The sequence below is a fragment of the Euleptes europaea genome, chromosome 4, assembly GCF_029931775.1.
Source record: "Euleptes europaea isolate rEulEur1 chromosome 4, rEulEur1.hap1, whole genome shotgun sequence".
NCBI classification, from domain to species: Eukaryota; Metazoa; Chordata; class Lepidosauria; order Squamata; family Sphaerodactylidae; genus Euleptes; species Euleptes europaea.
In genome coordinates, this window is record NC_079315.1 from 104,699,941 (window position 1) to 104,715,322 (window position 15,382).

General features: G+C 43.4%; 1 protein-coding gene and 1 non-coding gene across 2 annotated transcripts in view; one reads left to right on the plus strand and one right to left on the minus strand.

Moving 5' to 3' along the window:
- The window catches only part of WDR70 (WD repeat domain 70), a 148,828-nt gene that overhangs the window by 62,172 nt on the left and 71,274 nt on the right, over window positions 1-15,382 (minus strand). The window lies entirely within an intron of this gene.
- TRNAL-GAG (transfer RNA leucine (anticodon GAG)) lies at window positions 11,878-11,949 on the plus strand. The gene has a single exon. It is a non-coding gene; the product is annotated as a tRNA-Leu (tRNA).

Consider the following 15,382-nt stretch of genomic DNA (forward strand, 5'->3'; position numbering starts at 1 on the left):
CTGAACAGTATTGATTAAGAAACCATTCCATATTGTGCCAAGCACAGACAATATATAAAACATGAAGAATGTCATATGGATTCAATAAAAGCAGAGTGGTTTATAGTAAGCATATAGGTAAAGGTAAAGGTAGTCCCCTGTGCAAACACCGGGACATTCCTGACCCATGGGGTGACGTCACATCCCGACATTTACTAGGTAGACTATGTTTATGGGGTGGTTTGCCATTGCCTTCCCCAGTCATCAACACTTTACCCCCAGCAAGCTGGGTACTCATTTTACCGACCTCATTAGGATGGACGGATGAGTCAACCTTGAGCCAGCTACCTGAAACCGACTTCCGTCGGGATCGAACTTAGGTCGCGAGCAGAGCTTGGGCTGCAGTACTGCAGCTTACCACTCTGTGCCACGGGGTTCTTAGTAAGCATATACCCTCCAGCATTTCACAGATGAGTATAGCAATTCTTGTCTTGTGTGCTTGTGACACCTCTATTTTTCACACCAAGGACCACTGCCAGAGCGCCCCCTATTACATATTGCTAAAGACTGTTCTCTGTATTAATTTGGTATTACATTTACTTTACTGTTTCATAAATAACCTTACAAGGAAACAAACAAAGCAAAACCTTTGGTTTCTCACTGTTTCTTATGATACATATAAAAACAGCCATGGGTAAGGGAATGGGAAGGCCAGAAGAGCAAGAACTGAAATGCATGTGGACCAGCTGAACATTCCCAGACACAACAAGACTTCTGTCCTTTCACAGAACCCTGAACTCCTTCCAGATTATAATTCAAACGTCTTCTGGCATTTAATGCACAAAATGCATTTCAATAACTGGCAGACCCAGGAGATCATTAATTATAAAGAAGGAAATCGATGAGCTCTTTGGACAAAGCTGGCTTGTTTAGACTGTGCAAACGATACTTGGGATCCAAGAGTACGCGGTTTGGTGGGTCTCTTGCCAAGGCAAATGCTACTGTATCAGGGCCCCCATCCTCCAAGAAGATAAGGCTGCGACTGAGGGCCAAGAGTTGAGGTTTGAGTAGGTTCTGAAAACCCAAAACTGGGTGTACGCAATAGAGAGACCACACAGCAAAAATCCTACCAGTCATGAGATTCCAATTAAATGCCAGGAGTTGTTTGGGCTGGCCAATGCGCTTTCATCTTCACAATACATACACATTGTGCAACCTGTACAAATTTCATCTGCAACTGTTACCGCCCTGCAAAATATTCCTGTTGATAATACTCGACCTTCCCAACCAACAAAAACATCTCTTATTGCTTTGACGCACCAACAGTCTTAGGCAATTGTACTCGCTGCCTGTTATTCCAGGCAGGGCCCCAACATAATTTATCTGGGGCCAATACAAATTCCATCAACCTCTGTTGCATGGGCCCCGTTTCCAGAAAATTATTAAGGCAGTGACTGTGCTATAGCCACAACCTTTGGATTTTGCAAGAAGGTGTTTTTTCCATTGGGCTGGTTGGAGTAGTCCACAAAGTAAGCAGAATAGGACAGGTGACGTAAAAGAGGAGACAAATGCAAGAGATATAAAGAAATGTCTTCTTTCGGCAACAAGATGCTCGGACAGGGAAGTTGCAGTGGACCCTGAAGGATGTATAGCTAGAAGCAGAGCATAATCGGCTTCCCATGGTCATTTGGCTTCCAGGCTCACAAAGGGAGGAGGAGGAGGAGTGGGAGGAAGAAGAAGCAGAAGAAGAAAAAGCAGAAGAAGCAGAAGCAAAAGAGTTGGTTTTTATATGCTGACTTTCTCCACCACTTAAGGAAAATTCAGGTTTACAATCACCTTTGTTTTCCTTCCCCACAACAGGCACCTTGTGAGGTAGGTGAGGCTGAGAGAGCTCTAAGAGAGCTGTGTCTAGCCCAAGCTGGCTTCATGTGTAGGAGTGGAGAAGCCAACCCAGTTCACCAGATTAGTGTCCGCTGCTCATGTGGAGGAGTGGGGAATCAAACCTTTTTCTCCAGATTACAGTCCACCACTCTTAACCATTACACCATGCTGGCTCTCTTGGTTGACTTGATGCCCCTGCAATCCTTGTTTTGATCAGCTGTTTTGGGAGTATGCAACCAATGTGTGAATTATGGGGTTCCATGTACATAATACTGTAGTACTTGTACATGGGCTGAAAAGTGGACCGAGTGGCAGGGGATTTGGCTATTTCCCCCTCCCCTTTTACTGTATTTCCCAACATGTTTTTGCATACTGTTGTTCATCCCTGTTACCAACACTGCTCTGCATATTCCTTGAAACAGAGTAGGCTGTAAGTTGAAATTTTATTTAGGTGTCTTCCCAACAGAGACCCCAAGCAGTACGGAACTGTTTCCCCCTGGTCTATTTTATCCTCACAATAACCTTGTGAATTAAGGTAGGCTGGGAGATTGTAACTGCCCAAGGCCATCCAGTAAGCTTCTAAGGCAGAGAGTGGATTTGAATCTGGGCCTCCCAAATCCTTGGCTGACACTCTTAACCATATTAAAAATAATTTTAAAATATTTTTTAAAATTAAAAAAATAAAAATTAACCAATACACCAGGAGCTAATGGGTGTACAATAGAACTATTGTGCTCTCAATTTACCAAGATGATTGGGAGGAGGGGGGGAGAGTCAGACACTTTTCTTGTTGTTTAACACACACAACTTAATAGCATATGCACTGCTTAGAGCAAAATAAGGCTGAGGGGAAAAAACTCCTTGCACTACAACACAACAAACATCAGAAAAATCTGTCAAATTTAAATGCATGTTACAGCCTCATTTAAACAGTGCATTTAAATGCACTCTTGTGCCTATATCATGGGCTAAGAACAAAAATTAACTTTGAAAAGGCTGAAGGTCTACCCAATTACTCCTTAAATTGGAAGAACTGACACGTTAAAAACACAATGCGTACACTTTTAACATGTAACTGGTGCCCCCCTTTCTTAAACGCGATGGATTCCACATCTGCAAAACAGATTTCATGAAATGCTTCTAAGTGCCAAACAGTGATTCAAAGTAATTTTGAAAGAGATGGAAATGCACTCTTGGAAAGTAATATGGACCTATTCATGATCTAAGAATGTAAATAACTTCTGTTTAGGGTAAACAGCTGACTCTGTTATCAGGATCAGTTTTAAGTTCCTCAAATTTGTGCTTCCTTTTGACTCATTAGCAATCTAGTTCTAGTATCTCCCGTATATGGTAACAAGTAGGAGAGACATAATAAAAAGAAATATGGGGCTGTATTATGACAGATTAAGAAGATTTATAGGGCCATATTAGCCAGTTGTCAAAGTTCAGATTTAAAAAATACAGACTTGTTTCATTAAACTATCAGCTCAGGTGAGATTGGTAAATCCATGGGACATTAGAAAGGAAATATAAAAGACAAGATGAGAGACTGGTTGGGCCTGGTTGTGGGGGTGAGAACAGGAGCATGTGAGAGCAAGAAGAAAGGTATTTAGAGAAAGGCAAGCAGTAAATGGTTTGTTGGAAGAGGCATAGAACAGGATGCCAGAAGAAGAAGCAGAAGCAGAAGCAGAAGAAGAGTTGGTTTTTATATGCCGACTTTCTCCACCACTTAAGGAAGAATCACCGTCCCTTCCCAACTATACACACTGAACATGGAAAGGCAAGTTGGTAAGCAGAAGGAAAGTGTTAGCGTGTAAATACTAATCTTTTCTCAAAAAGCAAAACAACATACACTTGAATTCCCACAGATACACACTGTAGTTCCTGCTTTCAGCTGTAAAATTCAGAACTTTCCCCCACTTGCTGGTTACTTTGCAACTGCCAGCTGCTTCTTCGGCTCCCAACTGAAGACCCACTAATAAATTCCCATTTTAGAAACATCTAATGATTAGCCTGCTATCAGTTTACACATGAGCAGCCTGAATGGCCCAGCTTAGCCTGGGCTCACCAGAGCTTAGAAGTTAAGTAGGGTTGGCCATAGTCAGTACTTGGGAGACCACCAAGGAAGACTGGGGTTGCTCTGTCGAGGAAGGCAATGGCAAACCACCTCTGCCCATCTCTTGCCTGGAACGCCCTGTAGATGAGGTTGCCATGAGTCAGTTGTGACTCGATGGGACGTTCTTCATCAGTTTAAACAAAAAATATGGCTTTTGGGGGATAGCTGTGTTGGTCTGCAGTAGAGCTGCTAGATTCGAGTCCAGTAGAGACCACCTAGATTTTCAGGGTACAAACTTTCGAGAGTAAAAGCTCCCTTTGTCAGATACACAAAAAGATGGTTAACTTTTCACTTGACATGCTATTATAAGAAAAAAGGAAGCAGGAAAGGATTTAGATCCCACTTTTTTCTACCTTAAGGAGTTCGTAAGTGGCTTACAATTGCATTCCCTTATTCTCTCGACAAGAGGCACCATGTGAGGCGGGCGAGGCTGAGAGAGTTCAGAGAGAACTGTAACTGGCCCAAGGTCACCCAGCAGGCTACACGTGAAGGAGTGGGGAATCAAACCCGGTTCTCCAGATTAGAGTCTGCCGCTCTTAACCCCTACACCATGATGGCTCTTAACACCAGTGTTAACATTTACACCAACCCTAATATGCTGGAAAGAATAAATAAGAAAAGAAGTAAATGAAAGAATGGAAGTGAGACAATAAGTGGCCATAAATGTGTTTTCCAGCTTGCCATTGGCAAGTACATTTTTTGGGGGGGGGAGGGGAAATTGGTGAGACCTCAGTGTGAGGTCTGGGAGATCCCATGCTCCTTCTCGGGGATCTCATTGATGCCCTGCTGAGATCCAAAGAGGCTCTCAGTACCACCAAACCAGAGTTATGCCCTCCTAGATCCACTGAAGTCAAAGGGAGGATTGGGGATCTTGCCCCTCCCCCAGTCACATTGGGTCATGGACAATAAAATTCTCTACACAATGGAAAAAGGACTCTAGACAGAGTAAACCATAGATTTTCCATAGGCAGTAGCCACAGATTACCGGTTTTTAAAAAATAAAATAATGTGCCCTTTCCATTTAAATATCGTGCCCGATTATAAGGACGTTCCTTTGAGTATCTAGGTTGCCACACTATTACTTATTAGAAGCCCTTTAAATTTCCAGTCGTTTTTTTTTTTTTAATCTTTTTACCTGCTTGAAATAGCAGTATAGCTGAGGCAGTTGCGTGTTGAAGGTTCAGGATAGAAAAAGGGGTTGAACTGACAGGGAAAGACTGAAGTAAAAAAAATACACTCTAAAATCACAATGAAAGCCAGAGAAGCTTTTCATACTTGTTTGGCAACAGATTGTCTGGGTAAACTATGTACCAAAATCTGCGCATCTGAACAGAATTAAGATAATCTAAACCAGACTGCACAAGAAGAATCCTCTCCTAACCATATGCAAAACAGGTTAGCACAATAAAAAGAAATATCTCCCTTCCAAGACGAGAGTCTCAGCTAAGGTAACACTGATCATTTATCGTCTCCCAATTAGTTCCTCAAAATTAGGCCATCAGCAACCAGTGGTCTGTATAGCTAGGCCCTCTTCCTGTAGATGGGGGCTACGTCAATGATACACCCAGATGATCTTCTGGGCATCAGAAGATTTTTGTTTAGGTTCGGAACAAGCCTGCCATGTGGAACCTATCAGACGAAACAAGTTATTGAGAAAAGATAACAGAAAAGTCAGGAGTTGGGCCAGGTTAGAATAACAAGGAAAGACACGAGTTGCTAAGAAGCAGCTCTCCGAATTTCTGCTGCTGCTGCAGAGCTCTGGAGCAACCAAGCTCTGGAGCAACCAAGATCTTAGGAGTAGTGGAAGGAGGTGTGATCTGCTTCTTCCATCTGCGGGGGTCCAAACTGCCATGACTGCTGAATGGGAAGGGGACAGGGCATTCAGCATGTTCCTTCATTATGTCCACCGAAGCTAGCCTGGCGCCTCACGCCATTGCTTAAAGGAGCCAGCCTGAGTCAGAGGGATGCTCAAAACCAGATTTAGAGAGCCCGATTCGCCTCATTATTAATTTCCAGCTTCTGACACATTGAACAAATGTCACTTTTTGTGGAAAAAATACATACACTCTCTGCAGTTAGAGATGTGTACATGCAAGTTTGAAGAACAGTTGGTTTTTATATCCCGATTTTTTCAGCCTTTGAGTCTCAAAATGGCTTACAATCACCTTCCCTACCTCTCTCCACAACAGACACCTTGAGAGGTAGGTGGGGCTGAGACAGTTTTGAGACAACTGTGACTAGCTGGCTGCATGTGGAGGAGTGGGGAATCATAGAGTTGGAAGGGACCACCAGGGTCATCTAGTCTGAGAGAACTGTGACTAGCCCAAGGTCACCCAGCTGGCTTTATGTGGAGGAGTGGGAAAACCAGCCCGGTTCACCAGATTTGAGTCCGCCGCTCATGTGGAGGAGTAGGGAATTATAGAGTTGGAAGGGACCACCAGGGTCATCTAGTCCAACCCTCTGCACAATGCAGGAAATTCACAACTACCTCCCCCCCTCACCCCCAGTGACCCCCTACTCCATGCCCAGAAGATGGCCAAGATGCTCTCCCTCTCATCATCTACTTAAGGTCAAACCGGGTTCTCCAGATTAGAGTCCACCGCTCTTAACCACCACACCATGTTGGCTCCCAATTTGGCTCTCGATTTGATAGAGATTTGAGGTCAGAGTCTGGAATGAGAATCTGAACTGAGGCTGCAAAGCCATGCTGAATTAAGGCTGCTACAGGTAAAGCTGCTTGCAAGGCTTCCCAATGAAAAACCAGTGTCTTCTGTATTTTTGTGCGGCTGTGATAATGGCACTAGGTCATAAGAATTGCTTGGGGTGCTTGTAGACTTCCCTTAATGATATGGAAGCTGTTCTGGCAGACTCCTCCTTACGGTGATTGCTAACACTGCCTACGCTGTCACATGGGAGGAGTCCATGCTGTGGCTGCCTTCCAGAGCCAGCATAGTATAGTGCTCTAATCTGGAGACTCTAATCTGGAGAATTGGGTTCGATTCCTAACTCCTCCACATGAGCGGCAGACTCTAATCTGGAGCACCAGGTTTGATTCCCCACTTCTCCTCATGAGCCGCAGATGCTAATCTGGTGAACTGGGTTTGTTTCCCCACTCCTCCACATGAAGCCTGCTGGGTGACCTTGGGCCAGTCACAGTTCTCTCCGAACTCTCTCAGCCCTTCCTACCTCACAAGGTGTCTGTTGTGGGGAAAGGAAGGAGGTTGCAAGCCGGTTTGATTCTTCCTTAAAAGGTAGAGAAAGTCATCATATAAAAGCCAACTCTTCTTCTTCTTCTGCACCAGAACTACTGCTCCAGAAACTGGAGGAAAGCAGGCGTGAGAAGGAGCCTTGGCATCGCCTCCTCCCACATGACTGCGGTCTTTTGGTTTTGCTGAGCAGTGGAGAGAGAAGTTACATTGCAGCACCTCTCAAGCCACTAAAGAGAACAGCCTGTACCCTGCCTTGGGATGGAGGAAGTTCTTCCAGCCTAAGGACCCTTTCCTTCAACATGTGTCTCTTCCTCAAACACAATAGCCACTTAAGTTGATGGAATCCTCCTTAGGCAGAAGGAAACCTTCAAACTTTACTCTGTGGATACGCGAGCAGTGTCAAAGAGGGTGGCTACAGTTGTGCTTATTCTTGGTCACAGACTTAAAAAAAAAATTTAAAGCAAGATGCTTTCCTAACAGGGCAGACTGACCATAAACCATAACCAAATAAGGCACATCTGAATATGGTCTCAAATGGAGTGAGCTGCTAAAAGTTATCAACTGTAATTGGCAATTATTCACATTCTAGGTTTTAGCGGCTCTGTAGTCATACATACTTAGGATGAGCCAAGGAAGACAGAACGTATTCATCAGTGCCTCATGCTTACTAAAAGAAAAGTGCATATAGCAGAGCCTCCTCATTTGATTTTAAGAGGACAATTATGTATTTACAAGAGGTTTTATGGAGCGGGATCCGTTTGTTTATTTTATAGACCTAATTAGGTTGACTCAGCTCAAGGAGGCATAATCTCTAATGGACTGGTGACAAATGCAGTTGGAAAGCCAATAAAACTCCTGAGGAATGCCTCATAATAATTAATTTAATAAATATCAAGTCACATTAGAGCTGCATGGTACAGAACTATGGATCACCAAGAATTAGGGTTGCCAACCTCCAGGTACTAGCTGGAGATCTCCTTCCATTACAAGTGATCTCCAGCCGATAGAGATCAGTTCACCTGGAGAAAATGGCCGCTTTGGCAATTGGACTCTATGGCATTGAAGCCCCTCCCCTCCCCAAACTCCTCAGGCTTTATCCTTCTTTTTAAAAAACGTTATAGGGCAATTCTGGTACACCTAGTAGAGTTAGGATTTGAACCTGGGTTTCCAAGATCCCAGTCCTACAATCTAATGTTTGCCAACTAAGGCATGAAACAGTCCTGCGAAGCTATCCTAAATTATTTCTATATTCTGCAGTTTAAAAGCTGAACCTTACTGGGGGATTATTCTAAATTTCAGTGATTACAATCCAAAAATACATACAGCTGTTCCATGAAACCCACAAGTTATTTCCTCAGGATTGCTAAGGTATGTTTCTAAAACAAAATGGCATACAACAGGGGTCCCCAACACAGTGCCAGTGGGCACCATAGCACCCTTCAAATGTTTTTAGAAAGTGGGCAGGGCCAGGTGAGGCTTCTGGTTGGCCAATGGAGATTTGATTGGCTGTGCAGATTTAAAGAAACAACTACACTGCTTTGGCAGCGGCTGCCACCCCATCACAACGATCTTCACTGTGTGACTGAAGGCAAGCCGCAGAAGCCAATCTGTGGCTGCGCCCACCGCACTGTATCAGGAAGCCAAAGGGCTTCGTTGCCCTTTGGCTGACTTGCTTCTACTGTGACCAAAGGCCTATGAAGTGAGGAAGTCAGTTGAGGCTTGTAGGCTGAGATAGGTGAATAATAAATATGACCTTTGATTTTAAGCAAATAATAAATGGTGGTATTGGCTTCAGTAAATATCACAAGAAAAAAAGTGGGACGCATGCTAAATGCTCTGGTTCCCTTCCTTCCCCCTTCCTTTGCAAAAACAACAAATGCGTATTTTCTCTCTTGGGTCTGGTTTCTTTAACAAGCCTGATAAACTAACTTCATTGAGAATTTAGGTGCCTCCTTTCCTCTGTTACATTCTGATCCTATGGGGAGGGGCTGTGGCTCAGTGGTAGAGCCTCTGCTTGGCATGCAGAAGGTCCCAGGTTCAATCCCTGGCATCTCCAGTTAAAGGTACCAGGCAAGTAGGTGATGTAAAAGACCTCTACCTGAGACCCTGGAGAGCTGCTGCCAGTCTAAGTAGACAATACTGATTTCGATGGACCAAGGGTCTGATTCAGTATAAGGCAGCTTCATGTGTTCCCAAAGGCTGAAAAAGGATGGGAATCTCTGGCATACAATGTTGTTGTGGTTCTCTGTATTAAGCATTCTAACCCTATCTCTGTGTTATTGTTTTCAGAAGTCACGGTAGATGAAGGCAATTCAGTTGATGGCTTTCGGGAAATGGAGAAACTAAAAAGATGCTGCAGATCCAACTTAGGTAAAGAGGTCAGTACATCTAAAACCAATCTCCTGGATAAGGAGAATGGGACGTAATCCATCTCTAAACAGGACCCATTAAGGGTATGATCAAAGGGTAACTTGGATGCAGGAAGTTCAGCTCAGGTTCTCATCAACAATTCAGTGAGAAATTTCTCAGATGCATGGGGCAGCAAGATTGAGCCAGTCGGTTGCAAAAACAGGATGGCTTCTAATGATTCCAATTAGTTAAGGCTATAAATAACTTTGCAGCACAGTTGGGTTTAGAATTAGCTCCCCTCCCCAAGATCAGAACTTTTGAGTGGGGCGACCATGAAAAAAACCCACCGCGGGTAAGGGATAACAGAAAGGAATTTGGTTAGCAAACACTGTAGGCATTAAGCAATTTGTTGTCCCAGCCTTATATTTTGCCATGTTATTTCTCAACATCACATGCAATTATATTAACAGTGAACAGCGATCAAACGTTCCATGGGGGGGTGGGGGAGGCCAGGGTTGTGTTTTGTGGAGATACCCTCTCTGCCCCATTGTGTTCCAGGTTCATGAACACATTAAATGACATTAGAACCCAAAATAGAGAAAGCTAACTGAGGGACAGCCTTTATTTTATACAAAAAGATGGAAACGTTAAACTTGATGTGTTTATTCAAGCTACTCTGTAAGGATATTTTGGGTCTGGTTTGTTATTATCATAGGAAATGAAAAAGGAAATCTTAAAGGTGACCTTTCCTTTTAACAATGACTAGTATCTTTTGTTTATAAAGCTCTTAAGTTACTTCACATTTCCTTTAAAATCTCCAAATGACATATCTTTAAAATGCAAGTCAATTATACTGTTAAAATGTGATTAACAGCCGTTTTTCCCTAGTTGATCGACAACCTTCTCTTTTTTTTAAAAAAAAAGTGATATAGTAGTTTGAGCAGGGGTGGGGAATGTCAGGCCTGGGGCCCGTTTAAGGCCTGCGAAATCATTTGGTCTGGCCCTTAGTGGGTCCTAGCAGATCTCTACCTCAGAAGGAGCTAAGATTGGTGATCCACCCCCTCCCGCGGACAGGAATAACCTCTATTCAAGGCAGATGTGAGTTCATTTTGCCAAGAAAAGGAACCTTTTTTCTCCCTTGCGGAAGAGTCGTTAGCTATGCAGCTGCTATGACTGCCCAAGAAACTGTGTTAACCCTTTCCCACCCGGGCCATAGAGAAATGTATTCCCTCATCCGGGCCATGGAGAAATGTATTCCCTCTGTACTACAAGAGGGCTGGGGGCGGAAGTGGCGACAATGGAGGGGTTAAAGGAGGCAGAGCCAGAATGCGCGCCGGGGGGGGGGAGGAGTTCTTAGTCTGTGTGTCCTCATTTCATCCCTGCAGGTAGCAGCAACCGGCTGTAGAATCTGGCCCCGACCATGCGGAGCAGGAGCAACTCCGGCGTGAGGCTGGACGGCTACGCCCGGCTGGTGCAACAGACCATCCTGTGCCACCAGGTGGGTGAGAGCGCCACTGGTTGGATGCCTGCCGCTTGCCCGCATGGGGGGTGGTCATCTGGGGCAGCTGCCTGCTTGGGGCACGGTCGGCTAATTTTTAAGTTGATAATTTTGTATGACCCGCAAATGATGTTTTAAATATCCAAATGGCCCTTGGCGGAAAAAAGGTTCCCCACCCTGACTTAGAGTGTCCAACTAGGGCCTGAAAGACTCCATTTCAAATCCCCCCCCTACCATGAATGCTTTCTGAGGGGAGAATGATGTAAGCTTCTTTGGATCACCATTGGAGAGAAAAGCAAGGTATAAATATCTAAATAAAATAAAATATTTGGCCACTATACTCTCCCGGGCTAGAGCACACATCCAGAACTTCGTTTTTTTTCCCCTTAAAAGTGCCTGGTGCAAACAGAACTGTATCCCCACCACTACCCTGTACAATAAACGTGTGCAGTACATTGTGATCTCATTTGTGAGATTCTTGCACAATAGACAGGATCTGGAACACGCTTTTGCTGATCATGTGGAAGGTCCTTGAGTACCCAGAAGCCACCAAGAGATTCCTAACACTACAGTCCTGGATTCCTCTCCTATTTCAGAAGAAAGACTTTCATGATTATTGTCTATAGCAAAAAGACATAAATGCTAACTTCATGCATATAAACATTTTTTACTCTAAAAGGCCAATTGTCTTACACAAAAGGATTTCCCACCAGATCTTAAGGAAAATATGCATTTATCTAAATATTTAAACAATGACCTAATGTGTCAGGGCTACTTTCTGTTACTAAAGCTAAGATGTTTTATAGTCAGAGATAAAAATTTTGGAATTAAAGTGAAATTGGGGAGGGGGTGTGGCTCAGTGGTAGAGCATCTACTTGAGATGCAAAAGGTCCCAGGTTCAATCCCTGGCATCTCCAGTTAAAGAAACCAGGCAAGTAGGTGATGTGAAAGACCTCTACCTGAGACCCTGGAGAGCAGCTGCCAGTCCGAGCAGACAATACTGATTCATTATAAGGCAGCTTCATGTGAAATTGATGTGAAAGATTAGGTAAAGATGGCGGACTCTAAAAACCAACACGTCAATTTTTAGATTGTCTTTGAATCATACTTCACTACTTTGTCCATATGAAAAAATTATTCAAATTTTAGTATACCCCCAACCCCAAATAATATTTTATTCCACAGTGTTCAGAGGTTGAAACGTTAAAGTTTATACAAAATTTAAAAATTAAGTCAACTGTTAAAAAATTACAGGTGGGATCATAGAATCAGAGTTGGAAGGAACCACCAGGGTCATCTAGTCCAACGCCCTGCACAATGCAGGAAATTCACAATTCCCTCCCCCCACACCCCTAGTGACCCCTACTCCATGCCCAGAAGATGGCCAAGATGCCCTCTCTCTCATGAACTGCATAAGGTCATAGAATCAGCATTGCTGACAGATGGCCATCTAGCCTCTGCTTAAAAACCCCCAGGGAAGGAGCACTTACCACCTCCCGAGGAAGCCTGTTCCACTGAGGAACCGTTCTAACTAAATGTCTAGATGGAAACTCTCTTGATTTAATTTCAACCTGTTGTTTCTGGTCCGACCTTCTGGGGCCACAGAAAACAACTCAGCACCATCCTCTATATGACAGCCCTTCAAGTACTTGAAGATGGTTATCATATCCCCTCTCAGTCTTCTCTTCGGGCTAAACATAACCAGCTCCTTCAACCTTTCCTCATAGGACTTGGTCTCCAGAACCCTCACCATCTTTGTTGCCCTCCTCTGGACATGACTGGAAAAAAAACTTGCTTCCTCACCCTTGTGACCCCCTTTCACAATACCAATATCCCTATTTTAATGGGAGAAAATGAAAACAGTTCCTTTCAAACCCCTATGCAATATGCCTGCTGTTGTCCCAGGAGAGAAGCACATTATTTATGTGATGCACTAAGGTTCTGTTTGCCTCCAGCCCTACAATTTAATCTGTTCACAAATCCCTTTCAGTTCATTGCACGGCCATCTTGAAACCAACCACAAGAAAAGTGCAGAGAGTTCATTCAGAGTATGCCTACAGGCTGGACAATATCCCAACATTGCTGGGGTTGGAGAGGTGAGCTACTCAATCCATATTACAGGGGGGCGACAGAATTGTGGGACTGGACAGCAGGTATTACGACGTAACCTCCATGAAGAACACTCACACATGCATGATGAAGAAGAAGAAGAAGAAGAAGAGTTGGTTTTTATATGCCGACTTTCTCTACCACTTAAGGGAGACTCAAACTGGCTTACAATCACCTTCCCTTCCCCTCCCCACAACAGACACCCAGTGAGGTAGGTGATACTGAGAGAACGTGACTTGCCCAAGGTCACCCAGCTGGCTTCGTGTGTAGGAGTGGGGAAACAAATCCAGTTCACCAGATTAGCCTCCGCCGCTCATGTGGAGGAGTGGGGAATCAAACCCGGTTCTCCAGATCAGACTCCACCGCTCCAAACCACCGTTCTTAACCACTACACCACACTGGCTCCAATATGTTGGTTTCAATAATGATAATGATATGTTGGTTTCAACATGGGAGTGCTACAGGACACTGTGTTTGTAATGTGTGCCATGATCCAGAAGGAGTGCCACAGAATTTAACTCTATATGCTCTGGAAGGTTTTGAGTTAGTGCTAAACATACAAAATGAATGCACAATAAGTCACCTTTGAAACTTTAAGGCTCTGTGTGCATCCAAGGGCATGCGGAAATAGCAACTTCTGATGTGCATAGTGAGGGTAAATTTCATTTTATATGAATGAATGAATGGTTTTACTTGCATTAAGCCATAGGCCATTACAAACATGTCAAGGATACCACAGAAACATAATAAAGGAAATATGAGGTTAATAAAATTCTGGATTGATAATAAATATATATAATAAAACTATGCAAAGGAGTAGACTCCTTTGAAATGTTGTGTTGGAGGAGTATGTTACGGATACCGTGGACTGCCAAAAAAACAAATCAGTGGGTTATAGATCAAATCAAGCCTGAACTGACCCTAGAAGCTAAAATGACTAAACTGAGGCTGTCGTATTTTGGTCATATTATGAGAAGGCAACAGTCACTAGAAAAGACAGTCGTGCTAGGAAAAGTTGAGGGCAGAAGGAAAAGAGGAAGACCCAACAAGAGATGGATTGACTCTATAAAGGAAGCCACAGCCCTCAATTTGCAAGACCTGAGCAAGGCTGTCAAAGGTAGGACATTTTGGAGGACGTTGATTCATAGGGTTGCCATGAGTTGAAAGTGACTTGACAGCAACACACACACAATATATATATATATATATATATATATATATATATATATATATATATATATATATATATATATATATATATATATATATATATATATAATAAACTATGCTAAAATTGATACACTCAGAGAAATAATAACTAAAAAATGTGGTGGTGTCCCAATTGGCCAATGGGACCTAGCAACCATTAAAATCAACCTGAAGGTTCAGCTCTCTTAGCAAGCATACTAGACCTTATTTTCTTTGCTGCCAGAGCATACAGGGAAGTCCTATAAGAAACAAACCCATTGGTGTCTTTTAACAAAAATACTAATTTCTCAGCACTAGGACAAGTGTTTAGGCCAGAAACCAACCCGGCAAGAAATTTAGCCCCATTTCCAATAATTAAGAGTAAATGCTTTCTACTGTCTGCTCCCCCCCCCCACTTTAGGTAAATGTAAGGCTCAGGCAGCAACTATGATTAAATAGGCTTAATGCCACCCACATATTGACATTAATTCAAGGTAAGTACTTATAACTCAACTGTATCGCTGCATTAGTGCATCTTTCCAAAGCTTACTTGAAAATTGCTGTCATTGACAGTAATTAAGCACCGTCTAAACCATACCAGCAATGTTGGTGAATGTCAACATTGCTGGAACATTCTAGTCCAATTAGCAAAGCATGAGGCCTTGTTTATATTTTTTGAGTTAATGGTCCAGTTAGTTTTATTCAAATAAGGGAAATTGCTCATTTAGAGAAGCCTGAGCAGAGGGAGAAATTCCTTTTATCTCTTTTGGACCCACCCACCCATCCTACCAGCCTTCCTCCCCAACAGCATTAAAGCCAAAGTGAACTCCTGTTTGCTTGACTGTGCAGGGAGAGGAGGCTGAAGTTGGTTCCCTATTCACAGTTCCTTATTCGCATAGGTCCTGGGGGCATGCCACTTGGGAGCAGCTGGCACAAGAACCAAACTTTGGACTAGGACCCAGCATGCACCATCTGGAAGGGCACAGTCCCCTGAATGTGGGGGTGTATGATATGTGGTGGTCCAATCCATATTTTGGGGTGCAGAGCTTTTGA